The sequence below is a fragment of the Phyllostomus hastatus genome, unplaced genomic scaffold (assembly GCF_019186645.2).
Source record: "Phyllostomus hastatus isolate PE091 unplaced genomic scaffold, TTU_PhHast_1.1 phas_contig_64, whole genome shotgun sequence".
NCBI lineage: Eukaryota > Metazoa > Chordata > Mammalia > Chiroptera > Phyllostomidae > Phyllostomus > Phyllostomus hastatus.
This window is the reverse complement of record NW_025333928.1, coordinates 3,431,292-3,441,813: the sequence shown is the minus strand read 5'-3', so window position 1 is coordinate 3,441,813 and position 10,522 is coordinate 3,431,292. Positions and strand designations below refer to the sequence as shown.

At 41.0% G+C, this 10,522-nt stretch overlaps 1 pseudogene; it reads left to right on the top strand.

The window, feature by feature from the left end:
• Positions 1 to 558: 558 nt before the first annotated feature.
• Positions 559 to 5,533, top strand: LOC123825429 (annotated as a pseudogene).
• The last annotated feature ends 4,989 nt before the right edge of the window (positions 5,534 to 10,522 follow it).

The following is a 10,522-nucleotide window of genomic DNA, read 5'->3' as shown; positions in this document are numbered from 1 at the left end:
TTTTTCTTTTTTTCTGGTCTGGTTGTGCCTATTATGTATAAGGGGTGGAGCCTTAGGTGCTCACCAGGGTAGGGGTAGCCCAGTCCACTGGGTTGTGATGTTGCATGTCGGGGCAGGGTTCGAGAGGGAACAATGGGGCTTGCTCTGCTCTCTGCCAGACTTCAGTCCCTCCTGCCACTTCCCCCCAAGCAAACTGGGCCTTTCTGGTGCTGATTCCCATGTGAGTTCTAGGACCCTGTGGGTCTCTCCAATGCACTCTCCTGTGAGGCTGGGAGTCTCTCCCTGCACCTCAACCCTCACAGGTGTCCCCAATCTGTGCATTGAGGCTTTATTTCCCAGCCCTAGGACCCTGAGTTTCGCAGTCTCCCTTGCTCCCCAGCCTCGCCTGGTTTATCTGTGTGCAAATGTGGGATCACCCAGTCAGCTAGCTGCCTTGCACCCCATGCCTCGCTTCACAGTAGCTGCCTCCCTGTGTCTGCCCATTGCTACCCTGGGCCCAAGGTCTGCCATCTGCTGCCTGCTCACCCAGTGTCTGCCCGCTTCCATCTTGCATATCCAATGCCACCGCTTTTTGTGCTGGGACCCCTCTCCACCCAGCTGCTGGACTCCGCCCCACCTACTGGTCTGGATGAATATGTCTATTTTAACTCTTTGGTTGTCAGATTTCCATACAGTTCAATTTTCTGTCAGTTCTGGTTGTTATTTTATTTTTAAGTTGTTGTCCTTATTTTGGTTGTGGAGGAGGTAAAGTGTATCGACCTACACCTCCATCTTGGCCAACCAATTAAAATAGAATTTTAAAAAATATTTTATTTGCTTATTTTTAGAAATAGGGGAAGGGAGGAAGAAAAAGAGGGAAAGAAATATCAAAGTGTGATTGCCTCTTGCATGTCCCCAACTGGGGTCCTGGCCCACAACCCAGGCATGTGCTCTGACTGGGAATCAAACCAGCAACCCTTTGGTTTGCAGACTGGCACTCAATCCACTGAGCCACACCAGCCAAGGCCAATATAATATAATTCTAAAAAAGATTGTTTTGTCTATTTGGATCCCTTAATATTCCATATGAATTTTAGGATTGGTTTTGCTATTTCCACAAAAAATGTAATTGGAATTTTTATAGTGTTGCATTGACTCTGTAGATCTCCTTTGGTGATATTGACATTTTAGTAATAAATCTTCCAATTCATGAACATGATATGTATTTTCCTTTATTTCTTTCTTTCTTAATTTCAATAATTTTTGTAGTTTTTGTTGCATGAGTCTTTTACCTTCTTGGTTAAATTCTAAGTGTAAGTATTTTTTTGACACCATTGTTAATAGAATTGTCTGTGTAATTTCCTTCTCAGATTGTTCATTTTTAGGGTATAGAAATACAACTTCTTGTGTGTTGACTTTTTCTCCTGTTACTTTGCTAAATTCATTTCTTCTAACAGTTTTTTAAGTGGTATCTTTAGTTTTCTGTGTATATCATCTGCCAACAGATTATTTTATTTCTTCTTTCCCAATTTGGATTTTTTTTTCCCTATTGTTCTGGCTAGAACTTCCAGTATTATGTTAAGTAGAAGTGATTAAAGGGAGTGTCTTTGCACTGTTCCTGATCTTAGGTGATTGTTTTTAGTCTTTCAATATTCAGCATGATGTTCACTGCATTTTTTACTTATGGCTTTTATTACCTTCTGTTCCTAGTTTGATGAGTGTTTTTATTATAAAAGTTATTGAATTTTGTCCAATACTTTCTCTGAATCAATTGAAATAATTATGTGCTTTTCCTTCTTCATTGTGTTGATGTGGCACATTACATTGATTGGTTTTCATATGCTGAGCCATCTTTGTATTCCAGGAATAAATCCCACTTGGTCATGGTATATATTTTTTTTAATATTCTGCAAATTTTATTCATTAGTACATAAGGGATGTAAACCTGTCATTTTCTTGCAGTTTCTTTTTCTGGCTTTAATGTCAGTTTAATGCTGGACTTATAGACTGAGAGAGGAAGTGTTCCCTTGATTTGTTCTATTTACAGACTGATTGGTATTAGTTGTTGTTTAAATATATGGTCAAATTCATGGGTGAAGCCATCAGGTCCAGTGATGTTCTTTGTTGGGAGATTTTTTTTTCTTTTACTGATTCAGTGTTGTTACTATTTATAGGTCTATTCAGATTTTCTATTTCTTTGTGATTTAGAATTGGTAGATTTTGTGTTTCTAGGAATTTGTCCATTTCATCTAGGTTATCCAATTTAGCATGTAATTGTTTATAGTACTCTCTCACAGTCTTTTTTTTATTTCTGTAGAATTGGTATCAATGTCCCCACTTTCATTTCTGATTATAATAATTTGAATCTTCTCTCTTTTTTCCCTATTCCAGCTAACTAAAGATTTGTTCATTTTGTTGATATTTTCAAAGAAAAACTTTTGGCTTCATTGATTTTTCCCTATTTTTCTATCTTCTATTTCATTGATCTAATTTCTAAACTTTATTATTTTCTTACTTCTGCTAGCTTTGGGTTTAGTTCTTCTTCTAATTTCTTAAATTGTTAAATTAGGTGGTAGAATTTATCTTTCTGTTTATTTTAAAAATATTTTATTTTTTTTTTTAGAATGAGGAAAGGAGTGAAAAAGAGAGGGAAAGAAACATCGATTGGAGGCCTCCTGCATGCACCCTAACAGAGGACCAAGACAGCAGGCCAGGCATGTGTCCTAACCTCAGATCAAACCAGTGGTGCCTTGCTTTGCAGGATGACCCCCAACAAACTGAGCCACACCAGTCAGGGCTTATATCTTTCTTTTTAAATATAAGCATTTAAAACTATAAATTCCCCCTTAGCTCTGCTTTTGTTATTTGTTTTGGTTGTTGTGTTTTCATTTTCATTCATCTCAAGTATTTTCTAATTTCCCCTGTGAATTCTTCTTTGATCCATCATTGCCTGTTTAAAAGTGTTTTACTTAATTTTTATGATTTTATTAAATTTCCAGTTTTATTATTGATTTCTAACTTTACCCTGTTATAGTCAGTGAAGGGCACTGGGTGGAGGGGGTGATGTAGGGAAAATAGGGACATTTGTAATAGTTCCAACAATAAAAATAAAATAAAAAAATAGTCATCTGAAGATTTAAAATGAGGGGATGTGGTCCTTCTCTGCCAGCTGCTTAACATTCTGCTGCCCCATGCCATCAACTTACGGCAAGGTCAACCTGTACTCCCAGATGTCCCAGTTCCTGTGCCTTAAGAACATCTTCACCTTCTTGTCTACCTGCTTTGAGAAGTTTGGCCTTAAGAGAAGTGAGCTCTTTGAGGTCTTTGACCTCTTCAATGTGCAGGGTTTGGGGAAGGTCACTTACACCCTGTCTGCCCTGTCCTGGACCCTGATTGCACAGAACAAGGGGGTCTCCTTCCCCACTGAGGAGGAGAGTGTGGGGGTTGAAGATATCTACAGTGGCCTGTCCAACCCGATTGATGACACCGTGGAGGATGATGAGGATCTATATGACTGTGTGGAGAACAAAAAGGAAGAGGGTGATGAGATCTAGGAGGACCTCAAGTGCACAGAGCCCATGCCACCCAAGATGACAGAGTACAACTAGTGGTGATGCTGCCTGAGAGAGATCCAGCAGACAGAGAAGTACACAAACACACTGTGCTCCATCCAACAGCACTTCATGAAGCTCCTGCAATGGTTCCTCAAACCTGATGACATAGTGACCCTCTTCATAAACATTAAGGACCTGCATCGTGTACACACTCACTTCCTAAAGGAGATGAAGGAAGCCCTGGCACAACTGGCACACCAACCCTCTACCAGGTCTTCATCAAATACAAGGAGATGTTCCTCATCTATGGCCACTACCGCATCCAGGTGGAGTCAGCCAGCAAGCACCTGGACCATGTGGCCTGTACCCAGCGGATGTGCAAATGAAGCTAGAGGAATGTTTTCAGCAAGCAAACAATGGGAGGTTCGCCTTGCGGGACCTGCTGATGGTGCCAATGCAGTGGGTGCTCAACTACCACCCTCTTCTCCAGGAGCTGGTGAAACACACACAGGACGCGATGGAGAAGGAGAACCTTTGGTGTCCCTGGATGCAATGAGGGACCTCGCACAGTGCATGAATGAGGTCAAGAGGGACAATGAGACCCTGCAGCAGATCACCAACTTCCAGCTGTCTATTGAGAACCGGAGGCAGTCCCTGGCCCACTATGGACAGCCCAAGATCAATGGGGAACTCAAGATCACCACTGTGGAACACTACTCCAAGATGGACAGGTACACCTTCCTGCTGAACAGAGTTCTGCTCATCTGTAAGTGCTGAGGGAACTCCTACAAATTCAAGGACTTTGTGAACCTACACAGCTTCCAGGTTCATGATGACTCTTCGGGAGACCATGACAACAAGAAGTTGACTCATGTGTTTCTCCTGATCAAAGGCCAAGGTGCTCAGGGCTATGAGATGTTCTTCAAAACATGAGAACTGAGGAAGTAGATGGAACAGTTTGAGATGGCCATCTCCAACATCTACCCTGAGAATGCCACGGCCAGCGGGCATGACTTCCAGATGTTCTCCTTCAAGGAGACTACATCCTGCAAGGCTTGCCGGATACTGCTGAGAGGAACTTTCTATCAGGGCTACTGTTGTCACTGGTGTTGGGCAGCTGCACACAAAGAGTGTTTGGGGAGAGTCCCTCCCTGTGGCCACCATGGGCAAGATTTTTCTGGAACTATGAAGAAAGATAGGCTATATCACTGGGCTCAGGACAAAAAGAGGAATGAGCTGGGACTGCCCAAGATGGAGGTTTGCCAAGAGTACTATGGGATTCCTCCCCTTTCAGGACCCATTGGCCCTTTTCTATGGCTCAACCCTGGAGACATCATGGAACTCACCAAGGCCAAGGTGGAACAGAAATGGTGGGAGGGCAGGAATACAGCTACAAATGAAGTTGGCTGGATTCCCTGTAACAGAGTCAAGCCCTATGTGCATGGCCCTCCCCAGGACCTATCTGTTCATCTCTGGTACATGGGTCCCATGGAGCAGGCTGGAGCAGAAAGTATCCTCACCAACTGCTTGGACAGGACATTCTTGGTGTGGCAGAGGGTGAAGGACACAGCAGAATATGCCATCAGCATTAAGTATAATGTTGAAGTCAAGGACATTAAAATCATGACAGCAGAAGGACTGTATTGGATTACAGAAAAGAAGGCTTTTCGAGGGCTGATGGAGCTGGTGGAGTTTTACCAGAAGAATTCCCTAAAGGATTGCTCAAGTCACTGGACACCACCCTGAAGCTCCCCTTCAAGGAGCCTGAGAGGAGAGCCATCAGCAAACCAGCACCAGGGAGCACCAAGTATTTCGGCACAGTCAAGGTCTGCTATGACTTCTGTGCCCAGGACCAATCACAGCTGAACTTCAGGGAGGGTGACATTGTCAAGATCCTTAACAAGAGGGGACAACAAGGCTGGTGGTAAGGGGAGATCTACGACTGGACTGACTGGTTCCCCTCTAACTATGTGGAGGAGGATTATTCAGAATACTGTTGAGCTCTGATGTACTGACAGAAAGACAAGGAACTGCAGGCTGTGATCCCAGGATGAGCAGGCTGCATAGCCAGGGACTGTGACAGATCCCAGCAAACTAAGAATCAGAGACAGACTGTGGAGAGTCTGCATCCAGTTGCCTGGGCTCCTGGGGTGATGCCCTGCCACAGTTAATTTATAACACACTGAGTTCATGTTGGGTCTCCTTGGGATGGCAGAGCTCAAGACAATGGCTTTGAATAAAATGATGGATGGAGGGGGGAAAAAGAAAATGAGATTCCTGGTCAAGATGGAAGTGCAGTGAACACACTTCACCTTGTGCAACCACAGAAAAAATTACAACTAGACGTCAAAACAAATAACACCCAGAACCATGAGAAAATTGTGCTGTATGGAAGTTCAACAACCAAAGGTTTAATGAAGCCATATTCATCCAGACGTGTGGGAGGGGCAGAGATGTGGAAATGGGCAAGTGGTGCAGAGAGGCAACGGTGGTGAAATGGGCAGTTCCACATTCTTGGGTGGTAGATAAAAATCGGGAGGAATATGTTGGGAGTAAGCAATCCCAGCCCCAGGCCAGACTACACAGTTGAGGGTTCGAGCTCCAAGAAGATAAATCCCCATAGCCTCTGGCTGTAAAAACCAGTGGAGGTTAGGGCAGCAGAAGAAACTGCCAGATTTTCAGGAAACTCCGCCTAAAGAGTCCACAGGAACTTAGAATATACTCAGACCTGCCCCCTCTGGGATTCAGCACAGGGCAAGAGTTGGAAGGACACCAGTCACATACAGGGAGTAAGTGAAGTGACTGGTAACAGGGTGAGTGCCAAGCAAACCTCCAGAAGCCAGGCAGTAGTAATGACTTCTCTGAGCCCTCCCCTAACACAGAGCAAGAAAGTGGTGAAGTGGTTTTCCTTGACCTGGAGATTGTCTAAGGCTCAATCCCACACAATTTACAGGTGCCTTTTCTACAATAGACCATGATACAAAAGAAGAGAGTCAAAGCAGCTCTACCTAATAGACAGGAACAAATATAGGGAGGCTGTCAAATTGAGGAGACAAAGAAATATGACCCAAATGAAAGGAGAGAATAAGACCCTAGAAAAAGAAGTAAACAAAATGGAGATAACCAACCTATTAGAGACAGAGTTCAAAACACTGGTGATCAGGATGCTCAAAGAACTCGTTGAGTATAGCAACAACATGAAAAAGGCCAAGGAAGAAATGAAGGTTACACTAAGTGTAATAAAAAACAAAACAAAACAAAACAAACAAACAAAAAAAAACTACAGGGAACGAACAGTTGATGGGATGAAGCCAGGATCCAAATCAATGACTTGGAACATAAGGAAGAAATGAGCATTCAACCAGAATAGCAAGAAGAAAAAATATATATATTTTAAAAGAAGATAGTATAAGCAGCCTCTGGGACACCTCCAAATGTACCAACATCTGAATCATAGGTGTGTGAGAAGGAAAAGAGACGGAGCAAGAAATTCAGAACTTACTTGAAAAAAATAATGAAAGAAAGCTTCCCTAATTTTGTAAAGGAAATAGACCTACAAGTTCAGGAAGGATAATGAGTCCCAAGCAAGTTGAACCTGAAGAGGACCACACCAAGACATGCTGTAATTAAAATGTAAAAGATTAAAGATAAAGAGAAAATCTTAAAAGCAGCAAGAGAAAAGCAGAGAGTTACCTACAAAGGAGTTCCCATAAGACTGTCAGCTGATTTCTCCAAACAAACTTTGCAGGCAAGGAGGAACTGGCAGGAAATATTCAAATCGATGAAAAGTGAGGACCTACAGCCAAGATTACTCTACCCAGCAAAGCTATCATTTAGAATGGAAGGGCAGATAAAGTGCTTCCCAGACAAGGTAAAGGTAACAGGGTTCATCATCACTAGGCCATTACTACATGAAATGTTTAAAGGACTTATTAAGAAAAAGATCGAAACTATGAACATTAAAATGGCAATAAATTCATGGCTACCAACAACTGAATTAAAAAAAAAACAAACTAAGCAAACAAGAACAGGAACAGAATCATTAATATGGCGATCATTTGGAGGGTTATCAGCTGGGAAGGAGAAGGGGGCAAATGGAGAAAATGGTGCAAGGATTAAGAAATATAATTGGTTTCCCCGGTTTGTATGGTTCAGTGGATTGAATGCCTGCCTGAGAACTGAAAAGTCTGGTCTGATTCCAAGCCAGGGCACATGCCTGGGTTGCAGGCTAGGTTCCCAGTTGATGATACACGTGAGAGGCAATCGACTGATGTTTCTCTCCCTCTCTTTCTTCTTTCCCCTCTGTCTAAAAATAAATAAAATCTTTTTTAAAAGAAACATAATTGGTCAGTACAAAATAGACAGGGGTATGTTAAGAATAGTATAGGAAATGGAGAAGCCAAAGAAGTTATATGAGTGACCCATGGACATGAACTAAGGTGGGGGGAGAATCATTGGAGGGAATGGAGGCACCAGGTGGAGGTGGAAAAGGGGCAAAAATTCAGAAAAGTGTAACAGCATAATCAATAAAATATATTTTAAAAAAGGTTTAAAACTAAAGTTGTAGAAGTATATTACATAGATGGGCTTTATAGTAATCTAGATAGCCATTAAGATAACTGGTTTTTTTAACTCTCTTGAGACTTAATTTGTATCCTAACACATGACCTCTCCTGGAAAATTTCCCAGATGCACTTAAGGAAAATGTATATTCTGTTATCAGGTAATGTGTCATGGTCATCTGTCACTTAACATTTGTGATAAATTCTGAGAACTGCACTGTTAGGTAATTTCATAACTGTGCACACATCATAGAGTGTATTACACAAACCTAGGTGGTATAACCTACTACACACCTAGGCTATATGGTGCAGCCTATTGCTCCTGGTCCACAGGCCTGTACAACATGTTACTGTATGAATATTGTAGGCAATTGTAAGTATCACACAATGGTAAGTATCTATACATAGAAAAAGTATAGTAAAAACAAGATATAAAAGCTAAAGTGTGTGTGTGTGAGCACATTCCTTGAATAGATGAGGAAAGGACTGTGGAGGGACGTGCTGCTAGAGGAAGAATAGACATCAGGAGGAGTGAGGGAGGAAGAAAGAAAGAAAAGAAGAGAAAAGGAGCATAGAGGTCAAAAGACACCCAGAGATGAAACTTGAAAAGTAATAAAACACAGAAGAAAGGAGAGGGAGAGAAGGGGCTCAGAGGAAAGAGGGAAACAGAGGGAAGTGAGTTTGTGGACATGAGTGTGTGTGTTTGTGCAGGGATGGGTGTGAGTGCATAGGCTCCCCTCCTTCCCAGCCCTCTCTCCTTGCTTCTTCACCAACTCTGGGGCCCCAGCCATGAGGGCAGCCTGTGGACCTCATCTAATTAAGCCACTCAGCACTTAGCAGTAAATTCAACATTAAGAAAAGGTCCAGCCTTTTCTTTCAGCATTGGAAACAAATTTTTGCTTATAATCATTCATAATCTTAAGGGGCCACTGTTGTATACATAGTCTAACATTGACTGAAACATTGTTATGCAGTGCAGTGCATAACTGTTAGGTCCAGCTGATTTATCATATTAAGCCTCCGTTTCTGTAATTACTTTCTGGCATCTCTGTCCATTATTGTGAGTGGGGTATTAAAGTCTTCAACTATTATTGTAGAATGTCTGTTTCTCATTTTCTGTCAGTTTTTGCTTCATATATTTTGATGTCTCTCGTGAGATGCGCAAATGTTTACAATTGTTTTATCTTCTTGCTGTATTGACCCTTTTATGGTCGTCTCTTGTAACCTTTGTTGATTTAAAATCTATTTTGTTGATTTAAAATCTATTTTGTCTAATGTTAGTATAAATACACCTCCTTCCTTTTGCTTACTGTTTCCATGGGGTATCTTTTTCCATCCTTTCCACCTGTTTGTGTCTTTAGATACCAAGTCTCGCGTACACAGCATCTAGTTGGATCATGTGTTTTTATCCACTCTACCCATTTATCTTTTGATTGGAAAGTTTAATCCATTAACATCTCAAGTAATTACTGATGAGGAGGGACTTCTGTCATTGTTCTATGTGCCTCATAGCTTTTTTGTCCTTTATTTCTTGCTTTATGTCTTCCTTGTATTAAGTTAATTTTTTAGTAAAATGATTAAATTTCTTATTTCCTTGTGTGCATTTTCTAAAGCTATTTTTTTGTGGTTACCATGGGGATTACATTTGACATCCTAAAGTTACAACACTAATTTGAATTGATAATAGCTTAACTTAGGTAACATAAAAACTCTGATCCTTCACAGCTCTATCCCCATCCCTTTCATCTTGATGTCACAAAATCACCTCTTATATATTGTGTACCCCAAAACATAAACTGATAATTTTTAAATACATCTATCTTTTAAATTATGTAGAAAACAAGATTAGGAGTTACTGATCAAAGTTGCAGTAATACTACTTTTTGCACTAATAATTGTAGAAACCAAAAAATACTGTTACACACTATTGTTAATACTTCCTTTTATAATTAATTTTCCATGTGTTTACCTTAATTGAAATATTTGTCTCAATAAATCTTTATATGACTTCAAGTTACTGTTTAGTGTCCTTTGGTTTCACCTTGAAGGACTCCCTTGAGCCTTTCTTTCAGGGCTAATGGCCCTGAATTCCCTCAGCTTCCATTATCTGGGAATGTCTAAATTTCTCCCTCACGTTTGAAGGACAGTTTTGCTGCGAATAGGGTTCTTGGTTGAATTTTTTTCTTTGAATATATTGGCCTGCTGCCTTCTGGCCTCAAAATGTTCTAGTGAGAAATCTGTTAGCTTATTGTAGATCCCTTGTATGTGATGACTCACTTTCTTTGCTGCTTTCAGGAAGTTATGCTTGGCTTTTGAAAGTTTGATCATAATGTGTTTCAGTGTATCTCTGAGTGTATTTATGTTGGAGTTTATTGAGCTCCTGGGTTGTTTTATATTCCCATTTTTTTTGCTTTTTTAAATATATTT